Consider the following 21,865-nt stretch of genomic DNA (forward strand, 5'->3'; position numbering starts at 1 on the left):
ATAGATGGCATTTTTTCAGAGAGCCCTTTTGCTCTTATGTTCACCTTCCTGTCACCCACCTGCACCACATCAGGTATCTCCCTTCTATGACAGTTGTCTCATATTTTTATTTTGCCCATAGTCAGCGCTAATTTGTAATGTTTATACCAACTAATGTTTCCAAGTGCTTTTTCTGCAGTATTTGCCCAGATAGTACGGATTACTAGAATGAATGAGGGATGCAGGATTGGGCCCTAAAAGAGCATATAGTCAAAACACAGATGATACACAGTGGAAGGACCACAAACTCCAGGTGGTGCATTTTGTTTGTTTTTTAAAGTACATTTTCTATTCTTGGTGGCTTGGTCTTCAGAAATGTCTTTTAAGAATGTTTTGAGTAGCGAGACAGAGGCAAATGGAGAGAATTTCATGCGCAAGGAGTGGCATGGAACAAGGTGCTAAGATGAAAGTATGTGGTATATAGCTATTAAATGTTGATATTTTTGTTCTAAAGGCCTCTGGTCTCCAAAGTGGGGTGTGTGCTCCGCAGGAGGTGCGCAAGAGGATCTTTTGGGGTGTGCGGCAGGTGGAGTGTTTTTTTTCTCTCTTCGTCCAAGCAGAGAACTCCCCACAATAAGTTAAATGCTTTTTTGCTTTGGCAAAAATGGTAGAGCCGGTGCAGCAGGGGGTGCGTGCTCAAATTTTTTTTTACTGATAGGAGTGCACAATCAAAAAAGTTTGGAGACCACTGCTCTAAAGAACAACCTTGTGGGATTTACATTATTTTAAGACTATGGAAGATTAATCAAAGGAAGGGCCTTAAAGGTTTTGCCAAGATTTAAACTTCCAGTAATAATTATTATTAACAACATATCAAGTTTGTTCTGTCTGTTCTGTATCTGATCATGGCTATTCTATGACAGAAGCTGGGAATGCGAAGCACTTTTGGTAGTCATCCACCTAAGGAATCAGCATTACACAGAAAGGATGACCAAGATCTGACAACCTTCCTTTAACATGCTGGGTGAAATTCTGACCTATGGAAATCAATGGGGGAGTTTTTCCATTTACTTTAATAAGGACAGGATTTTCACCTGCTATGTAATATCAACTAGACAGAGTTGGTCAAATATTTTCTGTCCAAAATATATATTTTTAAAATCACAATGAATCAATTAGCTTCATTATAAAATAATTATTCCCACTGTCATGAAATTTGTTTTATTACATCTAGAAGCATTATCTTTTTTTAAAAAAAAATACAGATTTAGTATTTTATTTTAATTTGTTAATCAGGATGGAAAATCATTGTGTGTGTATGTCAGGTGCAGTATGGAATAGGCATTACTGGTTTAACTATTGTTTAAATACCCAATTACAGTATAGGCTAAAAACAAACTACTCTTATATGGATCAATAGAAATTTCCACAAGATGGCACTCCTCAGATAGCTGGAAAAATCTATTTATGGTGAAGTACAGAATGAATGTACATGCTCTCAGGACTAGCTTTAACCCTGGATTCTGCTGGCTTCTGCAGGGACCTCAGCAGCGGCAAGTTCACCTGAAAGGGTTTTCTGGCTTTGCAAAGCAACTACAAATCCACGCCCCTTCATTAGGGTGGCCTGCAGCCAGCCAGCACAGCCTCTAAAGTGGGTGATACTGACTGGGGAGAAACCAGGGTGGCCAGGAGATGACATTGTCATCCTTGGAGCAGAAACTGCTGGCAGAACTCCTGTGTCACAATTTAAAGTTGCCATCCCCAGCATAATGCCTAAAGGAAAGTGGCAGTGCAAATACTGCTTGCCTTACCAGAGATAATTGTCTAAGCCTATCTTTTAAACTGTAAACTCTTTGGGGCCTGAACACTCTTTATAAGACCCATTGTAATCAATGGAAAGAGTTTCATTGAGTTCCATGGTCTCTGGATCAGGTCTGCAGCTGTATAACTGTTATAGCTCTGGACTCATGCTCTGTCCTAAAATACTAAATAAAAACAATTATATACCTGCTCTGTGATGTGCTGGCTCCCACCTTCCCCCTCTCTGGCTCAAGGATTTTATTTGCCTCTGCCTGCACCAACCAAGCTGAATCAAGCCATTTATGTAGGTGTCTCACATGCAGCTATCTAGTGTCTAATTAAGGAAATTGTTTAAATCTAAGAAGCAGGAAGATTGTTGTCATTCAGAAAAGAAGCATTTTTTGTACTACAGATATTTGATATAATTTATGTTCAGTAGTCTTCTTTTCCATATATATTGATTTCATGAGTGTTTACCTTTCCTCTTCCTCCTCCTTATATTTCCCCATGTTTCTGTTTTTCAGTATTTGTCCTGTGACTGCACACTGATCACACTTCATAATTTGGAAGCAGTAAAACAAAGGTAAAATTCAAAAACAAAAACAGAGGGTTTGTCTATTTCTATTTTGCTAGTTTTGTGTTAACAACAACAACAAAAAGATCTAATTTAGGTACTCAGGTGCCATGGTGATGAGCACACTATAAGGTCTAGATAGATAATTTGATACATTTAAAATGTATTGAGAAGAGATGAATAGTAAAAGTGCCAATAATATTCAATGTGAAGACATTAATCACTAACTGCTAACTTTACAATTTTAGAAGGTTTTTCCCAACAAATCCTCTCAATTTTTACTTGCTGTATTACCTTTTAACAGAATGAATGTACATGTGGTATATCACAACATGGATTTTATCTAGTATTTTCTATTTTCTGTTGATAGGAGATTCATTTGCATTTGGATGATTTGCTGATATATGGATTTCACTTAAATGGCTGCACATGTCAGAAATCAGAATATATTGTCATACAAGACCAAATCAAGCTTTTCACTGCCACTTACTTTATTATCCCAAAAGGAATTTGTTTAATTAAAACTTACTTGCTCATTGAAGTTCTGAATTTTCCAAAGGAAAATTTAAAATTTTACAGCGATTTAATCTTTCATGACAGGGCACATAGCTCTAGTATATTCTGAAACTCAAACCTTTCCAAGGTATCTATCTTTGTGCTTTTAATACAAATTTTCATGTAGTGAAAGCACTGAAATTAAAGTCACTATAAAAATTTTAAAAAAAATTTCTTGTGATCCAAATTTGAGAGTTGTTATAGAAAAAAAAATCTCCTTATTTATTTATTTATTTATATTGTAGTAGTACCAGGAAAGTCGGGGCCTCATTTTCTTGGACACTTTACAGACATACAAAGAATGTGAGTTCCTGTCCTGACAATCTAAAAGATATGCACCTGGATGAGACAATCAAATGGGAGAGATGTGGATAACAAATAACAGGATGTGTGCAATTCTTAGCCCATCATGAGCAGTGTTCACAGATCACCAATATTTCCAAATGTACTAGAGACAGACTAGGTATTTTCAGAGTGCAGTGAGGAGCATACCCATTTTGCTGTCACGTTACGTGCACAGGTTGCACTGGTAAAATGCTTACTGGAACGAGCACAGCAACAAAACAAGTATGATTTTTTAAAAAAAACAGAGGCAGAGACAGCCTATTAGTGGTGCTTTGTCATATATGGAATCAGAGTTCAAAGTTCAACTCTAATTTTGTCCCTACACAAGTATGTAGGGACAAAATTAGAAAGGCACAAAACAAGATCAAACTAGCTAGGGACATAAAGAGTAACAAGAAAACATTCTACAAATACATTAGAAGCAAGAGGAAGACCAAGCCTGTTACTCAATGAGGGGGGAAAGACAATAACAGAAAATGTGGAAATGGCAGAGGTGCTTAATGACTTCTTTGTTTTGGTTTTCACCAAGAAGGTTGGTGGCGATTGGAAGTCTAAGGCTAGGTCTACACTACCGCCTGAATCGGCGGGTAGAAATCGACCTCTCGGGGATCGATTTATCGCGTCCCGTTGGGACGCGACAATCGATCCCTTAATCGACGCTCTTACTCCACCAGCGGAGGTGGGAGTAAGCGCCGTCGACAGGAAGCCATGGAGGTCAATTTTGCCGCGGTCCTCACAGCGGGGTAAGTCGGCTGCGATACGTCGAATTCAGCTACGCTATTCACGTAGCTGAATTTGCGTATCTTAAATCAACTCCCCCCTGTAGTGTAGATGTAGCCTAACATAGTGAATGCCAGTGAAAATGAGGTAGGATCAGAGTCCAAAATAGGGAAATAAGTCAAAAATTACTTAGGCCTGGTCTACACTAGGCGTTTATGTCGAAGTTAGCGCCGTTACATCGAATTAACCCTGCACCCGTCCACACCGCGAAGGTATTTAGTTCGACATAGAGGTCTCTTTAATTCGACTTCTGTACTCCTCCCCGACGAGGGGAGTAGCGCTAAATTCGACATGGCCATGTCGAATTAGGCTAGGTGTGGATGGAAATCGACGCTAATAGCTCCGGGAGCTATCCCACAGTGCACCACTCTGTTGACGCTCTGGACAGCAGTACGAGCTCGGATGCTCTGAACTGCCACACAGGAAAAGCCCCGGGAAAATTTGAATTTGAATTCCTTTTCCTGTCTGGCCAGTTTGAATCTCATTTCCTGTCTGGACATCGTGGCGAGCTCAGCAGCACTGGCAACGATGCAGAGCTCTCCAGCAGTGATGGCCGTGCAATCTCAGAATAGAAAGAGGGCCCCAGCATGGACTGATCGGGAAGTCTTGGATCTCATCGCTGTGTGGGGCGATGAGTCCGTGCTTTCCGAGCTGCGATCCAAAAGACGGAATGCAAAGATCTACGAGAAGATCTCTAAAGACATGGCAGAGAGAGGATACAGCCGGGATGTAACGCAGTGCCGCGTGAAAATCAAGGAGCTGAGACAAGGCTACCAGAAGACCAAAGAGGCAAACGGACGCTCCGGATCCCATCCCCAGACATCCCGTTTCTACGAGGCACTGCATTCCATCCTCGGTGCGGCCGCCACCACTACCCCACCAGTGACCGTGGACTCTGAGGATGGGATAGTGTCCACGGCTGGATCCTCGGACATGTTAGCGGACGGGGAAGATGAGGAAGGAGATGAGGAGGACGAGGCAGTCGACAGCGCTCACAACGCTGATTTCCCCGACAGCCAGGATCTCTTCATCACCCTTACAGAGATCCCCTACCAACCCTCCCCAGCCGTTACCCCGGACACAGAATCTGGGGAAGGATCAGCCAGTAAGTGTTGTAAAAATCTAAACATTTATTTGTAACAGAACAGGAATATTAACAATTTAAAAAATGGGTTTCTCATGATTAGTTTGATTAGCTTAACGGTTCAGTCATGGGCAGTGCAACTATTGAAAAAAAATCTAGCAATGTCCGGTTTTGCATGATTGTCCTGCCCAAGCCGCTCTACTGGTTAGTCACTGCTACAGCAGCTACAGTAAAATGCGGTCTATATGTCCGGGGATGGAGCAGAAATCCTCCTGTGACATCTCGAGGAAGCTCTCCTGGAGGTAATTGGAAATCCGCTGCATTAGGTTCTTGGGGAGAGCGGCCTTATTGGGTCCTCCGTAGTAGGACACGTTGCCACGCCACGAGACTATCAAGTACTCTGGAATCATTGCTCTGCACAGCATGGCGGCATACGGCCCTGGTCTTTGCAGGCTTTCCCGGAGCATTCTCTCTTTCTCGCTGTCAGAGATCCTCATGAGGGTGATGTCGCTCATGATGACCTGCTTTGAATGAGGTAGGGGAATGTTAGTGTTGGGACTGCTTTGCCGTTCCTTTACAGAACTGTAACCGCTGGTTTGCAGCCACGCGGTGGAGGCGGGAGAGGGGCAGCCGAAAGGGATCGTTCCCGGGGACAGCCGCGAGGGTGTGGGACAGGAGCAGACTTCCTGCTTGCCGAATTGCTGGCAGCAGGGACCGACATTGATTTCAATGTGAAATGAGGCCATTGCTAATATTAAAGTTTTAAGCTGCCACAAGTCTACGGCTTACCATGTCTGCCTGCAACAGAAATTCCGTTCTCCTGAGAGGCTTCTCAAATGTGCTGTAGAAGACCCCAGGCACTGAATGCGAAGGCCGAGAATTCGACCTTGTGCTGAGTGCGCATGTGATAGGTGCTGTGCATGGTCTTGTTAACAGAGAAAGACTATGTTCTTTGTTCACAACTACATTTATCTTTCTGAGGAATTCACTCCCTTTTTCCCATTCCCACAGCCCCATCTGCGACTGTCTCACAACCTAGCCTGTCATCACACTCCCAGAGGCTAGCGCGGATTAGGCATAAGAAGAAGAGGACACGGGAGGACATGTTCTCGGAGCTTATAGCCTGCTCCAGAGCCCAGGCAGCACAGCAGACCCAGTGGCGGGAGAACTTGACCCGAATGCACCAAGCCAACATGGATCGGGAGGAGAGGTGGCGTCAGGAAGACCAGCAGGCGACTCAAACCCTGCTTGGACTAATGAGGGAGCAAACGGACACGCTCCGGCGCCTTGTGGATGTTCTGCAGGAACGGAGGCAGGAGGACAGAGCCCCGCTGCAGTCCATCTCTAACCGCCCTCCCCCGCCACCAAGTCCCATACTCCCCTCACCCAAAGTGCACAGAAGGAGAGGCGGCAGAGTCCCTGCTAACTCTCACTCCACCCCTGCAGAGAGCTCGAGCAGCAGAAGGCTCTCATTCCCCAAAATTTGACAAGTTCTTTCCTTCCCGCCTGACACAAGCCCCCGTCCAAGTTTCACTTTCCCAGTTCCATGTTTGGTTGATAATAAAAAATACGTTTCTGTTAACTACTGTTTCCATCATGTTCTTTTGGAGGAGGGGGGGATAGGGGGTTGGTAATTCGACAGGACAGTCACCTTTGGCAGGGTATATAGTCGGGAGCAGGCACAGCAGCAGGGCACATACATAGTGCAGTGATGCAGTGACTAGTTACCCTGGTTAGTCTGGGAGGTTGTTTTCATGTTATGTGGTGGGGGGTGGGTTGCTCTGTGACTTTGTGGCAGGGGAGGGCAGTTACAGATCTTAAGCGGCGGTCCTTAGGCAGGATCACAGAGCCACACAGCAGGGGATCTGTAACCGTCCTCCCCCTGCCACAAAGTCACATAGACCCCCCCATACACACAGTCCCTATCAGGAGGGGTGACAGGCTCCGTTGAAACAACCATCCCACCGCAGCGGAGCCTGTCAATCCTTGAGTTTAGAAGCTGCATTCGCGCCACTACAGTACACCCGCTCCGCACCACAGTCTGCGTCCCAGTTTTAAAAAATTCCCGCGAATACAGTATTAAAGAAAACGGTGTGCTTTAACAAAGTAGAACTATTTTTATTTTGAAACGTGTGTTGGAAGTGGGGTGAAGGGGGTATGTAACTGGATAGGATAGTCAACATTAACTGGGCAAAGAAACGGGGGCAGGTTTAGCTTCTCAATACACAAACTTTAAAGTCACAGGTTACCCTGCTCACTCAGGAACTTTGCTTTCAAAGCCTTCCGGATGCACAGCGCTTCCCGCTGGTCTCTTCTAATCGTCCGGCTGTCTGGCTGTGAGTAATCAGCAGCCAGGCTATTTTCCTCTACCTCCCACCCCGCCATAAAGGTCTCCCCCTTGCTCTCACAGAGATTGTGGAGCACACAGCAAGCTGCAATAACAATGGGGATATTGGTTTCGCTGAGATCACAGCGAGTCAGTAAGCTTCTCCATCTCCCCTTGAGACGGCCAAAAGCACACTCCACCACCATTCTGCACTTGCTCAGCCGGTAGTTGAAGAGTTCTTTTTCAGTGTCCAGGGCGCCAGTATAGGGCTTCATGAGCCAGGGCATTAGCGGGTAGGCTGGGTCCCCGAGGATGACTATAGGCATCTCCACATCCCCAAGAGTTATTTTGTGGTCCGGGAAGTAAATACCTTGCTGCAGCCGTCTAAACAGACCAGAGTTCCTGAAAACACGAGCGTCATGAACCTTGCCCGGCCATCCCACGTAGATGTTGGTAAAACGTCCCCTGTGGTCCACCAGTGCTTGCAGCACCATGGAAAAGTAGCCCTTTCTGTTAATGTACTGGCTGGCCTGGTGTTCCGGTGCCAGGATAGGGATGTGAGTTCCATCTATGGCCCCACCGCAGTTTGGGAATCCCATCGCTGCGAAGCCATCTATGATCGCCTCCACGTTTCCCAGGGTGACTACCTTTGGCAGCAGTACATCAACGATTGCCTTGGCTACTTGCATCACAACAACCCCCACGGTAGATTTGCCCACCCCAAACTGGTTCGCGACTGACCGGTAGCTGTCTGGCGTTGCAAGCTTCCACAGGGCTATGGCCACTCGCTTCTGGACAGTCAGGGCTGCTCGCATCCGGGTGTCATTGCGCTTCAGGGCAGGGGACAGCAACTCACAAAGTTCCAGGAAAGTTCCCTTCCGCATGCGAAAGTTTCGCAGCCACTGGGATTCATCCCAGACCTGCAGCACTATGCGGTCCCACCACTCAGTGCTTGTTTCCCGTGCCCAGAATCTCCTTTCGACGGCATCAACATGACCCATTGCCACCGTGATGTTCTCGGCGCTGGGTCCCCTGCTTTCTGAGAGGTCTGTGCTACTCTCAGACTTCAGGCCATCACCGCGTTGACGTAGCCTCCTCGCCTGACTTTTCTGCATCTGCCTCAGGGAAAGGTGTATGATAAGTTGCGAGGCGTTGAGAGCGGCCACAACTGCAGTGATGGTTGCAGCAGGCTCCATGCTCGCAGTGCTGTGGCGTCCGCGCTGTCACTGACTAGAAAAGTGCGTGAACTGATTTCCCGCCGGCGCTTTCAGGGAGGGAGGGCGGGAGTGATGGACGGATGACGACAGTTACCCAAAAGCACCCTGGACACCTTTTTTTTACCCAGAAGGCATTTGCGGCTCCACCCAGAATTCCAATGGGCAGCGGGGACTCCGGGAACTGTGGGATAGCTGACCACAGTGCACCACTTCCAATGTCGACGCTTTCCCCGTTAGTGTGGACTCACAAAGTCGAATTACTGTCCTTAGTGTGGACACACACGTTCGACTTTGCAATATCGATTCCAAAAATTCGATTTCAGTAAAATCGAACTACTCTCGTAGTGTAGACAAGGCCTTAGACAAGTTGGATGTCTTCAAATCACCAGGGCCTGATGAAATGCATCCTAGAATACTCAAGGAGCTGACTGAGGAGATATCTGAGCCATTTGCAATGATCTTTGAGAAGTCATGGAAGAAGGGAAACATTCCAGAAGACTGGAAAAGGGCAAATATAGTGCCCATCTATAAAAAGGGAATTACAGACCAGTCAGCTTAACTTCTGTACCTGGAAAGATAATGGAGCAAATAATTTAAGAAATCAATTTGCAAACACCTAGAAGATAATGAGGTGATAAGTAACAGTCAGCATGGATTTGTCAAGAAGAAATCATGTCAGACCAACCTGATAGCATTCTTTGACAGGGTAACAAGCCTTGTGCATGGGGGAAAAGCGGTAGATGTGGTATATCTTGACTTTAGTAAGGCTTTTGATACTGTCTCACATAACCTTCTCATAAACAAACTAGGGAAATACAACCTAGATGGAGCTACTATAAGGTGAGTGCATAACTGGTTGGAAAACCGTTCCCAGAGAGTAGTTATCAGTGGTTCACAGTCAAGCTGGAAGGGCATAATGAGTGGGGTCCCGCAGGGATCGGTTCTGGGTCCAGTTCTGTTCAATATCTTCATCAATGATTTAGATAATGGCATAAAGTTATAAACTTTTAAAGTTTGCAGACGATACCAAGCTGGGAGGAGTTGCAAGTGCTTTGGAGGATAGGATTAAAATTCAAAATGATCTGGACAAACTGGAGAAATGGTCTGAAGTAAATAGGATGAATTTCAATAAGGATAAATGCAAAGTACTCAGAAATGACTGCCTAGGAAGGAGTACGGCAGAAAGGGATCTAGGGGTCATAGTGGATCACAAGCTAAATATGAGTCAACAGTGTAAAGCTGTTGCAAAAAAATCAAACATAATTCTGGGATGTATTAGCAGGAGTATTGTAAGCAAGACACAAGAAGTAATTCTTCCGCTCTAATCCGCGCTGATTAGGCCTCAATTGGAGTATTGTGTCGAGTTCTGAGTGCCACATTTTGGAAAAGATGTGGTCAAATTGGAGAAAGTCCTGTGTAGAGCAACAAAAATGATTAAAGGTCTAGAAAACATGACATATGAGGGAAGATTGAAAAAATTGGGTTTGTTTAGTCTGGAGAAGAGAAGACTGAGAGGGGACATGATAAGAGTTTTCAAGTACATAAAAGGTTGTTACAAGGAGAAGGAAGAAAAATTGTTGTTAACCTCTGAGGATAGGACAAGAAGCAATGGCCTTAAATTGCGGCAAGGGAGGTTTTAGGTTGGACTTTAGGAAAAACTTCCTAACTGTCAGAGTGGTTAAACACTGGAATAAATTGCCTAGGGAGGTTGTGGAATCTCCATCATTGGGGATTTTTAAGAGCAGGTTGGACAAACACCTGTCAGGGATAGTCTAGATAATATGTAGTCCTGCCTTGAGTGCAGGGGACTGGACTAGATGACCTCTCAAGGTCCCTTCCAGTTCTATGATTCTATGATTGCTACCCCTACCAGCAGGAGTTGGGAGCACCGTGTAGGCAGTATGCTTAGTTTCGATAGGAGAAGAATGTCTCATGTCACTCAAGTAATCCATCTGTGATTAAGGAGCAGAGTAGTTGATGGGTTTATAACCATTGGCTAGAAGGATGGAGACTGAATGAGTAGGTGTGAAGCAAGGACAATACTGCTTAGATACTATGGTGATGTGTACATTAGAAATACATAGATCTGATCATATAGCAAAGATAAAGAAAATGATCTACACAATTCTGACAAGGATGCAAGGATGTAGGAGGGCCAATAGAATAATTTCTCTTTTATGTAACCTCCACACACATGGAAATAGTTTTCTTTTAAATACCCCAAGGAGAGCATCCTATAAACAGGGAACAGAGAGGAGCAAACAACTCCACAAAATCCTCTAGTGACCTCAGCATAGAAATCTAATTGACCTGGGACGTATTTGGATACTACAGTGATGAGGAGGGTGGGCAGGAGGTAGGTAAGTACGTAGATACCATACATGGAGAACTCCTGAAGAATCTCTACAGGGAATCCATTTGCAGAGTCAGATTATCTGACTTCAGCATAACCCTAAATGCTTTATATACAAATAACCCTCACATCACTTTAGCGCTCATAAATGGAGCCAGCTTTCTAAAGAATTCTCAGGCAACTGGAAAGAAGCCAGTTGGTAGGTTGGCATCAGGGTCCTGTGATTGCCATGTGAAGAGGAGGAGGAGTGGTATGGGTTGTCAGGATAAATGTAACACAACTCCCCCATGACAGCCTTTACTGAATACATTTGAAATCATTTCATTAGACTCTTCTTTTATTCTAATTTTGTGTTACATAATATTATGCTTTGAAGAGGCAGAGGAATGGAAAGTATCTCCAGAAGGTTTTGGCAAACAAGGCTGGCCCCTAAGGATGTGCTACACATCAGAGATAGGGCCTGGTATTTTCGGGGGGGTCTATTCTCAGTTTACACCTGGGGGCAATTCTAGTCAACTGCCCTGAAGAGCCCTGCAGTTAGGATCCCATTTTTGAGTGAAGGAAGAAAGGAGGCCAACTGGTTCCCCTTTCACCTGTCTCCAAAGCAGTGTTGCCACATAACACCCCTGCACTGGTCCCACAGATTGTTCCTGATTCAGCCAATACCAACACTGGCTATAAGCATGAAGACACACTGTGTTAAATCTTGCATTTCACCTCATCTTGTGGGCAGATAAGAGGCTTTACAATGAGGATCCTATGTACAGAAACCACAGGAGAGGGGAACAGAACAGAAATCTGTGAGGGGGTGAAGGAGGAGGAGGAGAGAGAGAGTATGGAAAGAAAAAGTGGTGACAGTTCTGAAAGCGGGGCGGAGGGGAAAGGAGAGAGATGTTGGGTGGGAATAAAGGTGAGCAGTGGCAGATTTAGAGTTAGTGGGGCTCTGTGCTCAGCTTCATTTTTGCCCCCCCCCCAGGGGGAGCATTCTCTCTCTGCTTCCCCCCACCCCCGTTTTTCATTTTTTTCTGCAGTCTCCTCCTGGGGCTCAGGGTTGGGGATGCAGTGCCTGGGAGAGCATTAGGGTGCAGGAATAGGCTTGGGATGGGGGGTCTTGGGGGAGTTATGGTGTGGGAGGGGCTCAGGGTTGGGGTGTAGGGTCTTGGAGGGAATTAGGGTGTGGGAGCGGGGTGGGGGTGTAGGGTCTGGGTGGGGGTTATGGTGTGAGAGGGGGCTCAGGGTTGGGGTGCAGGGTCTTGGAGGGAATTAGGGTGCAGGAACAGGCTGGGGATCGGGGGTCTGCACAGGAGTTAGGGTGCAGGAGGGGGCTCAGGGAACACAAGGGCTTTAGGGGCTGCTAAGTGGGCCCCGGATCCCTGGGCTGCAGCCCCTAAAGCCCAGCCCCTTTTCTGAATCCGGTCCTCTGAGCACGGGCTAGAGGACTCAGGAGGAGCAGGGGCAGCCATGCAGCCGGAGAGAAGCAGCGGTTTCCCTTTCAGAGCGCCGCTTCTCTCCGGCCGGCTGTGCAGCTGCCCTGTGCTCCTCCTGAGTCCTCCGGCCCATGTTCGCAGTGCTCCCGCCACCCGCACCTCCTGCCTGCTCCCTGAGGCTGTGGGTGAGCCTCCCTCCCTGCTCTCTTGCTCCCTTACAGCTTCTACCCATGCAGCCCTCCTCTCGTGGAGCAGCCCCCCCGCAGGGGGTGCGCCGGTGTGGAGCTGCCCGAGTGCCCAGCCCTGGGGCCCCCTGTTGTTGGGGGGCCCCGTGCTAGGGCACTGTGTGTTTCATGGTAAATCCGCCCCTGGAGGTGAGGGAAAGATCGATATAGTGGTGGATATGTTGAAATAATGGTGGAAAGAGGGGAGGGCTGGGGATTGATCCACAGGCAGGGGTGAAAGTGAGCCGGCATGGGCCGGTACTCCGTACCGGTAAGAACCTGCACCGGCCCATACCCAGCCCACATTAAAGCACTACCGCAGCAGTGCTTTAATGTCCCTGCCCCTTTTGCTTCCCCTCTTGGGGGCCCTGCCGATAAGGTCTGTACCGGCAGAGTCGCCGACAGAGGAGGCAAAAAGGGGCAGGGACATTAAAGCGCTGCTGAGGCAGCCCTTTAAGGATGGTCCTTTGCCGCGGCAGCGCTTTAATGTTGCTGTGCCCCCCCCCCCCCCCCCCCCCCGCAAAGGACCCTGCAGTGCTTTAACGTCCCTGCCCCTTTTGACCCCCCAGCCACTGACGGGGGGCAGAGGGAGGGCAAAGGGAGCAGCTGCCCTGGGGCCGGTGATTTAAAAGGGCCCAGGGCTCTGGACGCCGCTGCCGCTACTGCAGCAGCAGCGTCTGGACCTCTGGGCCCTTTAAATCAACACGGGAGACCCAGGTGGCGCAAGCCAAGGGCTGGCTGGGGGATTCTAACCCCCAGCCCCACCCCTTCTGCCTGAGGCCCCGCCCCTTCCAGGGGCCAGAGCCACCCCTCTCATACTGGTAAGTGTCCTCAGTTACTTTCACCCCTGTACACAGAAAGGTAAAAGGAAAGATACAATTTCAGAGAAATGGGGAGAGCATTTGGGAGGGAGATGGAGAAAGAGTTTTAACGGAGTAGGGAGAAGAAAAGCAAAGTGAAGGATTAAAAATACCAGATTAGAACAGAGTGAGAGGAATTTGCAGGTAAAACTACAGTCAATCTGTGGCTGGCTCTGTGTGGGTGCACACAGAGGAGTGGAGAGAGCACAAGGAGACTTCCCTCCCTCAGGCCCTGTGCAGGAGCCAGCTCAAAACAGCAGAATAGCACAGGCACTAGAAAGGCTAGTGCTACCAGGGTGAGGCTGCGGCCAGGGCTGGTCATGCTTGAGAGAAGTACAAATCAGAAAATCCTGGTCACAGTCATGAAATATCAAAGAGCAGAATCATGCAGTCTGCAGAGATCCACCCATATTTTCAAGTGAAGTAGGCAAATTTTCAAATGGACAGATTTGGCCCTGTAGAGGGACCTGTCAGACTTGAGCAGAAGTGAGTGAAGAATACCTCTAATCAGTTTGACTGACTGTATGCTTGGCTACCATTCTGAGGGTAACTCACATTCCCTGAAGGGTCATGGAAGATCAAACCCTTACACTTCTGCAATCTTTTGCTTGAGTAAAACAACAATCAAGTACATTAATATTTTATACAAATACATATGCTATATATAGTATGTAATTATGCAAACACTTAGAATTCTCACACTTCGTGACCAATAATTCATTGGAATGTTTATTTATAAGAGAGGGAGAGAACCAGGCAACCCCACAAAGTTTCACATTGTTGTGGGCAAAAGGTCCTGAGGAAGAGCTCCAGGTAGCTCAAAAGCTTGTCTCTCTCACCAACAGAAGTTGGTCCAATAAAAGATATTACCATACCCACCTTGTGTCTCTATGATTCTGTCAGACATACTATACTTTATGCCTTTAAACATTAACAGCAGGTTGAAGATACATATTAATATTATTATGTATTGTGCTGAAATAGAATTGTCTCAGAAAATCAAAGTGTAGGTATGCACTATAATTATTAATCCATAATTGTGACCATTTCCCCAGTTATTCAATTCCTTGTATTTTGATCACAAATGTCTGATTTTCATAATCATCACTAAGTGGTATCAATGACTATAGTATACAAATTCCTATACTGAATACTCACTTGAGCTGAGCTAGCACAAAGGGGGAAGTAACTTGCACCAGGTAAAGTTCTGGAACAAGGGAGGAACCAGACACCAATTGAATTCCTGCTCAGCTGCCCAGGGCTTGTGGCAATTCCACAACTGAATGTGATTAGCAGACACCCATCTTCAGCAAATCAGAGGGCAGGGATTTGCAAAATCATTCTAGTTGTGATCCTCAAAGGAGGTTAAGGGTATAGGCACACAACTCCTAATGAAATTCAATATAAGGAGAGAACCAGGGCCGGCTCCAGGCACCAGCCCACCAAGCATGTGCTTGGGGCGGCACCTGGAGGGGGGCGGCGTGGTGGGGCGCTCCGACCCAAGAGCAGGGCCGCGACTGGGCTCGCTGCCCTTCCCGCAGTGCTCCAGCCGCCGGGGAGAGCGGAGCCGCAGCGGGCTCGCCGCCCTCCCCCCGGCGCTCTGGCCGGTTGGGTGCTCTCCACCCTCCAGCTGCCGGGGAGAGCGGAGAGCCGCGGCCGGGCTCTCCGCCCTGCTCCCGGCGCTCTGGCCACCGGGGAGAGCGGAGAGCCCCGGCCGGGCTCTCCGCCCTGCTCCCGGCACTCTGGCCGCTGGGGAGAGCAGAGCTGCGGCAGGCTTGCCGCCCTCCCCTCAGCGCTCTGGCCGGTCGGGGATTGCGGGCCCGCAGCCTGGCTCGGCGCCCTCCCCTGCCGCGCTGGGGGAGGTGGGGAGGGAGGTGGCTTTTTTGCCTAGGGCGGCAAAAAAGCCAGAGCCATCCCTGGAGAGAACATAACTGTATTTGGCTCCTTTGGGAAGCTCAGCCTCCATGACTATTTCTCAATATAGGCAAATCTTGCTCTGATAGGCTAATACAATACTTCACTTATGACTGGCTCAGAGTTTCTCAAACATTGCCAGCAATAAGGACACTGTTTCAGCTTCTTTCACCCTTCAGCAGAGGCAGAAAAAACTCCAATTTACAGTTTATAATGTTTAGATGAAAGAAGAAAATAGTACCATAAAGCAAAGAAAATGAGGCTGTGGAACTGTTTATTAGGGTATTAAAAACATCTATAGACGTCATCTGCTTTGCTTCATTTTCCCTCCCTCAGTGGGAGTTTTATTTTCACAAGCCCTCTCCTTTCCCCACAAGCCAGCAAGGCTCTTGAGTCTTGACCCCACAGTAACTGTCACAGTATTTGTGTTTTACTTGTTTACAATGGTAGACTCCTACACTGTTTCTCTCAGTTCCGTTTGGAAGCAAAGTGTAGACATAAACATTCTGCAGTTATTCTAGCAGAAGAGCTTTGTTCACTTACAGGAGGTGGTTCACGACAGATAGAAGAGAAAGAAGAAGGAAAATAAGGAGGAAGTTGTGGAGAGGGAATGAAAAGAAGGATACAATGCAATTTTTTTAAAAAGAGCTAAAAACCTAAATAATTTACCTTTCACCCAAAAATTAATGCCAGCATAGATTTGATTCTCTTGCTCAGTTTGTCAAAAATAAGATGTCACATTATTTGTTTGAATGTTTTTTCCAAACTTGTATCTACATCTTGTGATCAATAGGAGACAGTAATTAGCTTTCCCCCTTCTAAAAAGGGCAGCAGTTATAGTGTTACCAATATACATTCACTGAGAATTAATGTGCAGTTCTGACAATGTATTACCAAAGTTTTTAAAAACAATGAAGAATTCTTTCCTAGTCATTATTTAATCCTTCAGTTTCAAAATAACAAAACTGCTTTATTAATTCACATTCTCACTGAACAACCCTAACTGCTTATTTTACAATGACTCTGCTCTCAGGAATTCTGCATACAAGATCACATTTTAGATTTAATGATATTGTCTGTGTTTAGATAACAGAGTTTTAAAAAAGCTTTTTTAAAAACACCCATGACATTAGTTTTGATACAGTTTAGTGGTTTACAAGGTATTTTATAAAGCTAACTCAGATCATAACCCAGCAGAGGAAAGACAATCCAATCCCCCTCCAGGAGCTGCAAGCGATGGCAGGGGAGGCCATGAGAGGGGCCCCAGCTACTGACACTCTCATTAACAGGGCCACCTTTTTTCTTCCCAGGCTCCTATGCTAACACTGAATCTATACTGTGCGGTGGAAGGTGGCCACAATGGGAACAAGCTCTTGGACAAAGGAGGACTTGGGCAAAGGAGAAGAGGGAGGGACGGGATGGTCAAGGCTAGGGAGAAAAAAGTTAACGACTCAGATGTGTATCTAACATCACCTCAGACATTTTACATGTACATTTGTCGGTGGTTGTCTGTCTGTATTGTTTATTTAAATTATAAACACTTCTGGGAAGGAACTGCATACTCTTCTGTTTGTACAGCCCCTGATATATTTTGGGGATTACAGCATTAGAAATCATTATAATTATTATAATTTTAGGGAGCTGTTCATGTATAAAGAAGTAAGCACTTCACTGGCACCTCACTCACAGCACAGAGACAGAGCTATTGTTATGCACTCTATTAGAACTATTTATACATTGCAACACTGAGCTCTCCTTCTGGAATAGTGTTCTTCCATCTACTCAAAAAAAGAAAATGCCTAATACAAGTATTTTCTTGTCTGTTCTTATTCACATGAAATAATACATTTTTCAGGTAAGTTAGGTTTAATTCAAAATGGGGCTCACAGACTTCTAGCAAAAGAGATTCATAAGAACATAAGAATGGCCATACTGGGTCAGACCAAAGGTCCATCCAGTCCAGTATCCTGTCTACTGACAATGACCAATGCCAGGTGTCCCAGAGGGAGTGAACCTAACAGGTAATGATCAAGTGATCTCTCTCCTGCCATCCATCTCCATCCTCTCTGACAAACAGAGGTTAGGGACACCATTCCTTACCCATCCTGGCTAATAGCCATTAATGGACTTAACCTTCATGAATTTATCTAGTTCTCTTTTAAACCCTGTTATAGTCCTAGCCTTCACAACCTCCTCAGGGAAGGAGTTCCATAGGTTGACTGTGCACTGTGTGAAAAAGAACTTCCTTTTATTTGTTTTAAACCTACTGCCTATTAATTTCATTTGGTGGCCCCTAGTTCTTATATTATGGGAACTAGTAAATAACTTTTCCTTATTCACTTTCTCCACACTACTCATGATTTTATATACCTCTATCATATCCCCCCTTAGTCTCCTCTTTTCCAAGCTGAAAAGTCCTAGCCTCTTTAATCTCTCCTCATATGGGATACATTCCAAACCCCTAATCATTTTAATTGCCCTTCTCTGAACCTTTTCTAATGCCAGTATATATCTTTTTTAAGACGAGGAGACCACACCTGTACGCGGTATTCGAGATGTGGGTGTACCATGGATTTATATAGGGCAATAAGATATTCTTTGACTTCCACTGCTCACTGTGTGGATGTCTTCAGAGAACTATCCACGATGACTCCAAGATCTCTTTCCTGATTAGTTGTAGCTAAATTAGCCCCCATTATATTGTATGTATAGTTGGGGTTATTTTTTCCAATGTGCATTACTTTACATTTATCCATATTAAATTTCATTTGCCATTTTGTTGTCCAATCACTTATTTTTGTGAGAATGTTATGCGGGGGTGGGGATGGGCAAGTGTCTCCCCTGCAATGGCTGAAAGACAGAGGCCTTTAATATCTCTTTCTGGGGAGAATGATCAGGCTATATGGGGTGGTTCCCACCCAGCTGCTCTGATGACAGTGAAAATCATCTGTGAAAGACCACCCTTTTGCTGCTTGTATTTAGCAGGGGGAAGAGGGTAGGATTAGGTTAGTGAAGACTCACCCCAATTCCTTTCCTTTCTCCACGTGTGTGCGTGCGAGGTAGGGAGATAAATTCATACATGTGCACATAAATGCACATATCCATAACCTAAACAAGCTAGTTCTCCTACCGAGTGGGAAGGAGGCAAGAGGGGGAGAGAAACAGAGAACTTGTTGTTGTTATTTCTACCTTGAAGTGACACCACCCATCTCAACAGATGGGCCACTTGGGTGGCTGGTGATGACTGGGACAACCCCCATTGAACAGGGAATGAAAGCCTATGCTGCAGAGATACAGGAATGGCCATTTCCCTTCCAGAGTCTCTCATTGGTGGGGAGGAAACTGATTGGTCCCTTGCCCTCCTCTTGCATTGAATTAAACCCTACCCTGGGTTATGTGGAGACGCCTCTCATTCTGTTTCAGCAGTCCCACCCCCTACCCTGAATTGGTAGCTTCAGAGCTGTTTTGAGGCCAGGAAGGATTTTTTTTTTTTCCCCCTCATGGGGCCAAGTTGGCATAAGCCTGGGGAATTAATTGCCTCTCTCATGGCATCCTGGAGGCATAGTTAAGTTAAATAGGAATCAATTTAGTAAATTCGCTTCTTGGCCTTTTGGCTAAGGTCATGTGTAGTGTACTGGATAGGAGGATAGTTCATCACAACTTGTAGCTGGTTTTCAGTGCAGTTAAAAGGATAAAAAGATGAGCGATATGAAACCCCTCATTGGGGAGCGGGAGAAACAGGACTCAGATGAGTGAGCTAAGGCTTAGATAGTCTACTCTGAGTTATAGGTTATATGGTAGGAGTACTGGAACCATTTATAATGCCTGGTATGTAAGAGTATGGATGACAGTGTGGATAGTACCTCCACTGTGTTAAATTTATTAAGTTGCAGACTGCTGCTTAACCATTGCTGTGTTTGTCCTCATTTTTAAATTAAATTAATGGAGATATCCTATCTCCTAGAACTGGAAGGGACCTTGAAAGGTCATTGAGTCCAGCCCCCTGCCTTCACTAGCAGGACCAAGTACTGATTTTGCCCCTGATCTCTAAGTGGCCCCCCTCAAGGATTGAACTCACAACCCTGGGTTTAGCAGGCCAATACTCAAACCACTGAGCTAACCCCCCTCATATTGTATGTATAGTTGGGTCCAGATCAATGGTGGGAGGCTCTCTCATTTGCCCTGGTGTCCAGATCAATACATGGGAGGCTCTCTCATTTTATCCTGGTGGGGGCTGGATAAGTACGTTAATTGATTAGATGAGCCACCTGAGGCCTTTTCTTTCTCTTTTTTTGTTTCCTTTAGGAGAGGAGAATAATGTGATGGAAAAATTGGGCAAAGAGCCTCCCCCCCCTTAGTGTCTCACAGGGGAGCAGCACTTATGGGAATGTTGGGTGTTGAGGGTGTCTCATGAAGGGCAGTATATATGGCAGTGGGTGTTTCAAAGGGCAACAATGGGAGGAGCATGCTCAGAGAGGAGCCTCTGTCAGGGGAGCTATTATGTATTTTGTGAGGAGTGCACATGGCAGTAGTAAGGCAAAGTCCAATCTACAGTTAGTCACCAAAACACACTAAATTATAGTCTTTATATTGGGAAATGTCAGAATATTTTGTTTATGGCCCTCCTTTAAGAGAATAAAATCCATCCTTTACTACCAATGAAAATAACATTTCAGGTGTACTGTGTGGTCATAGTGTATGAGGTAAGCACCTTTAACGTTAGATTTAGTTGTTCTTGGAGGAGCTATAGATTTGACAGTGTCTTAATGCTTAAGTGGTTTTGTCACTTTGGCAGTCTTATAAGCCTTTACTGAATCTATCTAAAGCAATGGTGCCCAAACAGTCTTTGGGTTATGGTCTGAGCAGTTATTACAAATTAAGGCTCTGAGCTATGGCTGTCCCAGGGCTGCGGAACATTTTTGCCAACATATAATGCTGCCTTAGCTAGACAATAACTCTTTGTTTGCCTTCCCATAGCAGTTCTTATCCCACATTCCGTTTCGGCACAAATCCATCAGTCATTTCTGCTTTGTCTGTATCTTTCCTCTGTCCCTAGTCACTTGTGGAAACAACACTCAAAGCTGGGTTGCTGCAGTGCGCAATACCCATCCTGGGCCAAAGACCTAACGCTTTAAAGAATCTACTGCATTGGAATACTGGATTAGAAGAGTTGGAGAATCAAACTTTACTCCTGAGAAAAAAGGCAATGAAGGACTAGGGACACCAAGCTATAGTTTTCACTTTGAAAATACACTGTACTGGGTTTGAAAATAATTTCCTCTCTCTCGTGACTCCCTCTCTTACCTCATTCCTCTCTTATTTTTAATATAGTATTTATCTGTGTTTTCAAAGGCATTTAGAGATACATAGGTACAGAGTAATGTATTTTTGCACAGATTTGATCCAGTTTGAAATGCGTATTATAGCGCAATATTGTTTTATCCATGCAAGAAAGCATATTTTTGATTAAACATTTATATGACAGTATTTTCATAAGTGTTTGTAGTAGCATTTTTATGTACGGGTAACCACACAATCAGATGTTGCAGAAATTATGCTTGGTGTAAGTAGGTAGATGGACAATTGGGATAGTCATTTTGTATGGATATCACTATGGATGAAAAGATCATATTATTTTCAGTGCAGTGCACTGTGATTTTAACACAGGCCATTGTTTGCCTCTACTTCTTATATGTTGGAAAGTAAATATAGTATCAGCTAATATACAGCCCTCTTTGAACCGATCTTGTGAATGTCTGATTAGACCTGTGATTTGTTCCATATCGTGTATATCATGGGTGATTTTCAGTTAAATCTCAAGTGTAGGGGTTTCTTTCATGCATCATAATATGGTGCTATATTTCTTTGACTGGTGTTCATATTCTGAACAAGAAAAATTCTTTGGTGTTCCAAAGGTTTGAGAGAATAACACCCAAAATATAACAGATTAAGATTTTTATCAATGTATATGGATTTTTTTTTTCATTAAACTTAAATGTTTACATGACAAAAACATTTGGTTCTGTGGTCATTTGTCCATATCCTCTCTATTAGAGATTGGGGCTGTTTAAGTTAGTTTCATTGGTCATTACTAGAGTATAAAAGAAATGCATGATAACATTGTGGAAAGAATTTCAATGGAAAGTAGCTGATGTGGACATTTTTAATCCTGTCTGCGTAGGTGCTATTCTCTATTATAGCTTTAAAAAGAGGGATGGTCTGGTGGTTAAAGTACTGCGCTGGAACTCAGAAGATCTGGATTCAATTCCTGGCTTTGTTACAGACTACCTGTGTGTCCCTGAGCAAGTCTATTAACATTTATTTATACTGCAACAGAGCTCAAGGACTCAAATCAGGAACCTATTTTGCTAGGCACTGTGAAAACACTTAACCTCTCTGTGTCTCAATTCCCCATGTGTAAAACAAA

The 21,865-nt window shown here is 45.2% G+C and overlaps 1 protein-coding gene and 1 long non-coding RNA gene across 5 annotated transcripts in view; one reads left to right on the forward strand and one right to left on the reverse strand.

The window, feature by feature from the left end:
- The window catches only part of LOC128839508 (uncharacterized), a 42,233-nt gene extending 20,843 nt beyond the window's left edge, over window positions 1-21,390 (forward strand). The window contains exons 3-4 of one of the 2 annotated variants that reach the window (XR_008445461.1): window positions 2,304-2,362; window positions 20,495-21,390. This is a non-coding gene — a long non-coding RNA (uncharacterized LOC128839508). Of the gene's footprint in view, window positions 1-2,303; window positions 2,363-2,723; window positions 4,419-20,494 lie in introns of those variants that run through there. The other variant, XR_008445462.1, reaches the window with a different exon arrangement.
- The window catches only part of RASGRF2 (Ras protein specific guanine nucleotide releasing factor 2), a 203,488-nt gene that overhangs the window by 28,521 nt on the left and 153,102 nt on the right, over window positions 1-21,865 (reverse strand). The window lies entirely within an intron of this gene.

This window comes from Malaclemys terrapin, chromosome 6, assembly GCF_027887155.1.
Source record: "Malaclemys terrapin pileata isolate rMalTer1 chromosome 6, rMalTer1.hap1, whole genome shotgun sequence".
NCBI classification, from domain to species: Eukaryota; Metazoa; Chordata; order Testudines; family Emydidae; genus Malaclemys; species Malaclemys terrapin.